Raw genomic sequence first — 8066 nt, forward strand, 5'->3', positions numbered from 1 at the left:
GTTTCAAAACTCATCCCACCATTGGAAAATAAATGTTGACATAACGGCAACGGTGATGGCTTGGGATCTGGAATTGGCATTTCCAGTGAGTGAGGTTGAATGGATAATGAAAATGTTGTTCCCTACGGATTTGATAGTAGGGATAGATTCTCTATTTGAATGGGCATGGTTGGGATAGGGGTTTGATTATAGTGAATGTTTTGAAAACATAGAGGAAGGCAAAGCTTGAGGAAAATTTGGTTTTGTCTAGTGGCCAACGGGGGTAGATAAAGAAGCCTATAAAGCAAAGATTAAAGTGGCATGGTTGAGCCTGGTGGAGGAAATTGGCATCTTCAGGGAGAGAGACGGAAGGAAGGTGATGGGTTTCCACATTACCCATCCAAAGCAACAGAGAAGCGCAGGAATTAGGAGGAGGCGTTAAGTGGCGAGAGTTAGATTCCCAATACGGGTGGAAGATTGAAGTGAGGAGGAGATGGTGTTAACCAATTGCCATAGTTGAAGGCAAGGTAATTCGTCTGTGGTAATTGGTTAACAAGGAAAACCCTGCAACAAAATTTTGGAAATCCCAAATTTGAGAAATGCTTGGCTAAGGATGGAGAAAGGGTAATGGGGAAAAGTTGGAGTAACATTTTATAGAGGATGGATGTGCAAATGAAAAGCAGGATATTCAAAGGAGCCTCAAGGAAAGATGGTGCAAAGTAAGAAGGTTGTAGGTGTCAATTTAGATGAAAAGAAAGGACATATGGTGTCAAGGCTAAAAGGCCTTTTTGTAATGTAAATTTGAAAAATGCTTTTTGTAAAAGATGTAGCTTGTGAAAAGGGGCAATAGTTTTATAGGTTTTAAAAGGTAAATAGCTAGTAGTAATGTGATAGAAGTGTAAACGAAGGGTAAGGCTAACCAAGAGAGCCTATTTTCGTACTTATATAAAAACCTTTATATTAATAAAATGAAAAATTATTATCAACCAAAAAAAATTAACAAATAAATTTTAATTTTGAAGATTGTATGACCAATTTTATTTTTATCTCAACTTTTTAAAAATAAAATATTCAAATTTATATTGATTTTTTAAAAAAAGTGCCTCTGAAGAATTGTAACAAATGTTCCAATAACTAATCACACATGTACTAATAGTCAATCATTTTATTTTATTTTATCATTTTTAGTTTGTTATCAACCCATTTGTGCATATGGACATTTCATAATGGGACATTTAGCTAGGAGGATTGAGATCTTAGAGTGAAAACTATTATGTAAAACATAGTGGGTACTAGACAACACTTTGAAAATACCATTTTTTTACCATTTGGTGTTTAATGATGCCTATAAAGAGATGAAAATGTCATTTTATTACCACTTGGTGTATGATGATTTTTAAAGAGAGATCCATGAATGCCCAAAAGTTGAAACCTTAGCTTTAAATTCTTAACTCACATAAGGAGCTACCCCAAAAAATTATTAAAAATGTGACTTGCAATTAAGGAATTTTAGGTGCACAATGTTGGCTTTGTCTATGGAGAAGAAAAATTTGTCTAATTAGACAATTATCTACAATTTATTTATAAAAGTAAAAAATATAGACCATTCAAAATTAGATTTTTCGATCAATGGGCCCTTGGTCTACTGGTGAAGTTGAATGGCTCACAAAGAGCCCACCAGGGATCAAGTCTTGCTAAGTGCAAGACTCCAACATCATAATGGATTAGGCCAGGATTGTGCCCTAGGTGATTTTGACAACATGGATGCCCCTCAGTCCTTGGCTCTAAGTCAAAGAAGTTTCAGGCATGAGTGGGCCCGTATTGGGTCCCTAGAAATTCTATGTGGTGGCCTTCACTGATTGGTAGCTTGCAGGCTTCGTGCCTCGCTGGGTTGCCTCACAGATCTGAACCCTCCATCAAAATAAAATAAAATAAGATTTTCCTATCCATTAATAAATAACAATAAATGATTGATTCCATGAGTTGCATATCTAGTGGCCACATTATCAACATGGGGTCTAATAACTAACATTGTTTTTATCATAGATACCCACCAATTACAACCCAAAAAATGAAAACACGTCTTAATAGTTGATCACACATGCACTAATAGTCAACTATTTTTAGTTTTTTTGATAAGTGGTTGGTCTTTTTGTGCACCATTAAGGGAAGAGACCAATAGTTGTCGAGAGTCCAATGATCACTACGATATAGTTATAGATCCTTGCAATTATCGCTTTGATAAAACCCTGAAAAATGATAACACATGTACTAATAGTCAATAACACATGGACTAATAGTCAATCACACATGTACTAATAGTTGATCATTTTAGCTATCCTGATTTTTTATTGGTCCATTTGTACAAAAGGTACTATTTGTTTTGGTGAGTGGCTATTGGGGGTGAACATAATGGGTTTTGAGTGCACATTTTGAAATGACATTTTTCAATCACTTCACACTCTATGAATTCTATAGAATGCTCTATAAATGCGAAAATAGCTAAACCTTAGGTTTAAGTTTTTCAGTTTACAAAGGTTCACTAAAAAAATCGACAAATTTCAATATATAGATTAGGAGTTCTAGGTGTGCAAAGTTAGCCTGAATAGTAGGTCCCTTCCCTTACTAAAACAATTCATTAAAAAATGGTCCACTTGGTTCGTGGAATTGTAGAAATTGAGTTTTCTATAAATCTTGATTTAGCCAAATCAAGGTTTTGCAAATCTTCATTCCTATTTTTGGGATTTTACTTATACTGTTTGTTTCACTCGGAAGATGAGTGGAAAGATACATTTTTATGCGTAAGCTTAAAGTTGAAGGCAAACTCCAAAAAATAGTCCAATCTAAATTTTTTACACTCCTCAAAAAACATAACCATGTTTTGATTTTCAATTTCTAGTTGCTAGTGTGAAGTTTGATAACCTGGTTTTGAGACAAAATTATAAGTTCGGTATTCTAATTCCATTTTGCCAATTTTGAAACAACTGCAAAAATTTTTCAAATCCAAATTATAAAAAAGCCAATTCCTGTCATTTTCCACCAACCAAAAGGGAATAATAGAACATTCACCTATCTCTAATTTCTAGCATTGTAACATTGTTTGATATATATATATATATATATATATATATATATATATATATATATATATATATATATATATATATATTGATGGCGGTCATCCACAAGCATGTTTTAGGTACCTAATACGAGCCCACGCGTGCCTGAAACCTCTTTGGCTGAGAGCCAAGGACTAAGGAGCATCCATGCTGCCAAATTCCCCTGGGACACGATCCTGGCCTCATCCCTTATGACGTCTTCGGACCTTGCACTCAACAAGACTTAATCCTTGGTGAGCTTTTTGTGAGCTATTCAACTTCACCTAGACCAAAGGCCCATTGACTTGTTTGATATTTTTGAACACAGTAAAAAATATCAAAAGAACTTTCCCCTATCTCTAACTTCTAGCATTTATAAAATATTCGTAAAATAAAAAAGATAGCATTTACTCCCCATGGTGAGGTCAAATCTGCCCGTCATTTGCAGAGTATGCGCAGAGTAAACTGAAATGAAATACCCTCCTCATCGCCAAATTGACGAGATCACCTCAGTTTCAAATATTCTTCCAGCAGAGAGGCCTCACTTCAGGCTCTAATCGAATGTTCCTAAATGCTTGTCGGTGCTCTTGCAGGGTATCTTCTCCTCAGCTGATCTCTTTCAGTAAGAGCGATGGCAGTTTTGTATCAGAGATTATTTCTTTCTTCAATTAGATGTTTTATCTACCTTCCCCCAACAATCTCACCACAATCTTTCACCTTTTCACAGTTCGCATCACTTTCATCATCATCGTCATTTCCTTGCGCACCCGCCCTCAATGTCATTTCAGAGTTTTTAACAAAAGAATGCGGGTTTTCTTCTTCCCAACTGACAGCTGTCATGCGAAGAAAACCAGCTCTGTTGAGAACGAAATCCGACCACTCTGCTAGAGAAGCCTTCCATTTCTTGAAAGATTCTGGATTCACTGAAAACCAGCTTAAAAGCAACATTCTTAGAAAGCCAACGATTCTTTCACTTAATGTGGATCGGCAGTTGAAGTCCAAGATGGAATTCCTGAAAAATTTAGGCTTGGCTCCTGAAGACCTGCGCGTTATGATATCTCGCGAACCCAGACTGCTTGGCATGAGCTTGGAAAATTCTCTCGCTCCTAAAACCCTCCTTCTTGAAACCCTATTTGGTTCAAAGGACTATTTGTGCAAGGCTCTGAGAAGGACGCCTAAGCTTTTGTCAAGTGATTTCAAGAAGCGGTTGGTCCCTAAAGTGGTGTACGTGAAGAATAATTTAGGTATTCTAGAAGGTTCCTGCGGCAATTGCTCGAGCACTCAAGGTGATTACACGTGTTAGTTTGGAAGCCCTGGAAGAGAAGACGAAGAATTTGGCAAGTTTTGGTCTGGCTGAGGAGGAGATTCGTCGAATTCTTCAGGTTAGTCCTAAAGTGCTTGAAAGTTCGACTAAGAAAATAAAGGAAAACATGGATTTCTTGATTCACACTGCAGGTCTGACACCCGAGATCATTGCTTCACGTCCTACTGTCTTGAATTTCAGCTTGGAGAAAACGCTCAAACCCCGCTATGAGTTATATAAATATCTGAGGACAAATCCACGCTATAAATGTCTGCCTAGTTTGATTACTTTTTTAACACTATGTGTAAAAGTATACCTAAAAAAATTTGGCCAATACAGTCCTCAAGTCAAGTCAAACGATCATACAATTTCCTGAAACAAGCATTTTGGAGCAGCTATGACATTTCAAATTATTAATTACCAGGATTTCTTCGTTGGTTTGACTAATCGTAAAGGGCGTAGGACTCGTCTCATTCAAGGTAACGTTATATCTTTACCTTCCTGGTTTTGCTGATTCCCCGTTCTGAAACATTACATTAATTGTTCCGGCTAATTAGCAAAGTGCAAAACAATACTGATGAAAACTTCATGTCATTAGGAACAAATTGTCATTCTGCTTCCCTGCTTCTTTTTTATAATTATGTCTTACATTTTCTTAGTCTGTTTCTCTGCGTCTTATCTTTAAGCTTGGCTTTTATGTTTCAAGCCAAACATAAGAGTCTAAGACATCCTTTTCCTCACATTACAATGCAATTTTGAGATTCTAGAGTATATTCAAAACCATGATTTTACAAGTGTTTTTGGTAGTATGCCAAAATAATATCACATATGGTGTTTTATGTCATTCAGGCTTTATATGCTTTTAATCAAGCGGTTCCAGGTTCTATGGTCTATTCTTTTCCTTATGAGACATGTACATATTTTGGATGTTTCAAGGGCAAGTCATATAGATTTTGATTTACTTACAAATTGTTTGATGCTTGGATCATTCCACTCTATTAGATCAAAGCAAACAATCATTAGATCTAGTTAGCTCCACCCGCACTTTTCATTCCAATCTACAATTAAGATATCCATGTGCAGAGTATGTTAACGATTGCTTTCTTCTACATAGATTGCACTCTTTAACAATAATAGTGATAATCACAACAGTCTACTTTCTCCAAGCCCAATGGAATTCATCCAGAATCATGCCATACTATAATCCTAATAGGATAGTCCAGTTGAGTTTTGTCTTCAGTAGTCTACTTCTTCCTATTAGTTAGTCATTGTGATATTCATAATCTACTTAATTTGTGATATCAACTTCAATCTGATTATTCTTTGAGTTTCTAAGTCAATCCTAGATTCATCTTCTCAGGCATTTAACTGTACTTTTTCCCTCGTTGTAGCTGTTTGTGGCTTGGTAACGAATCTACATTTTTCTTTCTACTTTTGCAAATCAATCGCAACAATACCCTACTCAATTTCTTTCTACTTCCAAGATGACTAAAAATTATTTTGTTTGCGATTTCTGAATATGCTTCAGTTTGAAAGAGCAACTCCTCTAATTCTGCCATTTCTAGGCCTTGGATAGTTTCCAGGAGCTGCTCCGATTTGCATTGTTTATTGTGTTTGTTACCTTTGATGTGCTCCTTTTACTCTAAGAAGCACTACTCTAATTCCTGCACGAAAGCAAATAATCTCCGTAAGTCTCATATTTCTGAAATTCACATTGCTTGTACTTGGGTCATTCCATGCCTTGTATGTTCCATATTGTGAAACAGAGATACATTTTATAGAATTAGAAGAATATGTTCTTTAGCTAAGGATGGGTTTAGATTCTTGAAATTATAGTCACTAGTTCACTTTTTAAAAGCATTTATGTGAAAATAATGTTTATATCAATAATCTGGTAAATGAATATCAAAGGGCATCCATTTCTAGATAAATGCTTGAACCTCTCACGAGATATGATTTGATTGCAAATTTCTGAGTAATATAAAAGAACAATATTGTCAAGACTACCCTTTATTCAAAAGGGCATGGTATTACAAATTAAGCTTCACCATGTTGTTACTGGGATTATTTTTGTGTGGATTACTTTACTGTACATGCCAATGTTATGAAAAGTTGTGTAGAGTTTGATTTTACCATAAGTGAGAAGCAATTAACAACCAGACTATTTGTGGGGATCTGACCACTAAGTTGTAAGGTATATTTAACATGTTTTTACATTCGGGACTCGATGTTTTATACCATTTCTTATCCTCTTCAGCTTGTACTATAATACTTCAAAGAGATATCCATGTAAGGAGCTCCAGGCTCCAGCCTGTAATCCAAAACATGTGCATTAAAGGACATTTAATTTTTTATTCCTTTAATGTGAACTTTGGAAACATTAATAGTCCTTACGAATTTCTAATTGAAATAGCCAAATTTTATATGAAGGCTGCTGTGTTAACTTTGACCAAGCCAAAAACTTATTTGCAAAGAACCCTTCTTAATACATCTCAACAATTAAGATCGCAGTACTACTGTTTTCTGTTTCGTTCAAAATCATAGGCTAATTGTTATTCTATGCGTATGCTTACCATTTTCTATGTATTCAGAACATTTTCTGTGAGTAGGGAAGCCCGTCTTTTTCTTTGAGCAAAGGAGCAGAGGAGCATATCTAAGGGAAAACATAGGCAGGAGCAAAGGAGCACAACTAAGGGAAAACATGGGCAGTGATTGAAGGAGACTACAAGTACATTGAAAATATTGCTATTAATCCATGTCAGCAAGTTTGATGCCTATTTCGGAGGATTATAAACCCAAAGTTTATTGTTCATGTTTGGAAATCTGGTTTAGGGTTTGTTACCAATGTTTCCTAGAATTTCCTTTTCAACATTATTCACTTGGATCTTTCGCACTCACAATCAACACCTAAGAATGACTAAATATAAACTTTATATTATTTGATAACATGAAAGGCAACAGCAGGGCATATGAATTCATGTCTTGACAACCACGTTGAATTTTGATCTTGTTCTGCATCGAGGGAAAGCTTTTTATATCTTATATTGTATTGCAAGGAGGAGGGAAAAACTACCCAGCAGGCCTCTTTTATAGGATATTCCTTGCAAGCTCCCATTAGAGGCTGCCGCAAGGCATGTTTTTGAAAGATTAAGGTCTTCCTTATCTTCAGACAAATGTTTGACAAAAAGAAGCATAACATGGAAAAGTAATTTAAATGCTGGTTCGAAACTATTACAATTTTTTGTTTTATTTAAAACAATTTGTCACTAGTAGCTCAATTGGCAAAGGCGTTTAATTTTACCCGTCAAGGGCGACTCTTCAAATCCTCTTGGTGTTAATTGTGTGTTTAGGAATTGATGGAAGTTTTAAATTCAAGACTTTTCTGTTTTACATTTTATCGTGCGGAATTGTAGATAGAAGGTTTATATTGTAAGGTTGTATATGACACTCGAAATAATATCTGATTCTTATTCTATTCTGCAATATATTTTTAGAGGAACAATAACTTTTAATTTTAGTTATCTTTTAACACATGGTTGACTTGAATACCTACTATTTGATGCTTAATGTGTCATTTGCTATTTAAAAAAAAAGCTTGAAGGTGGTTATGAGGTAAATGTAGAAAGGCATGAAGATAATATTAGATAGAGAGTTTTTAGAAGAAAGGAGTAAGAAGATCAAATAAG

General features: G+C 35.3%; 1 pseudogene across 1 annotated transcript; it reads left to right on the top strand.

Annotated features, from left to right (window-relative positions):
- The first annotated feature begins 3488 nt into the window (after positions 1-3488).
- On the top strand, positions 3489-7652 carry LOC149547910 (uncharacterized; annotated as a pseudogene). Its single transcript, XR_016353937.1, has 2 exons — positions 3489-4859; positions 6972-7652. The product of XR_016353937.1 is annotated as an uncharacterized LOC149547910 (transcript).
- The last annotated feature ends 414 nt before the right edge of the window (positions 7653-8066 follow it).

This window comes from Cupressus sempervirens, chromosome 7 (genome assembly GCF_028749045.1).
Source record: "Cupressus sempervirens isolate cs-2001-9-10 chromosome 7, ASM2874904v1, whole genome shotgun sequence".
NCBI lineage: Eukaryota > Viridiplantae > Streptophyta > Pinopsida > Cupressales > Cupressaceae > Cupressus > Cupressus sempervirens.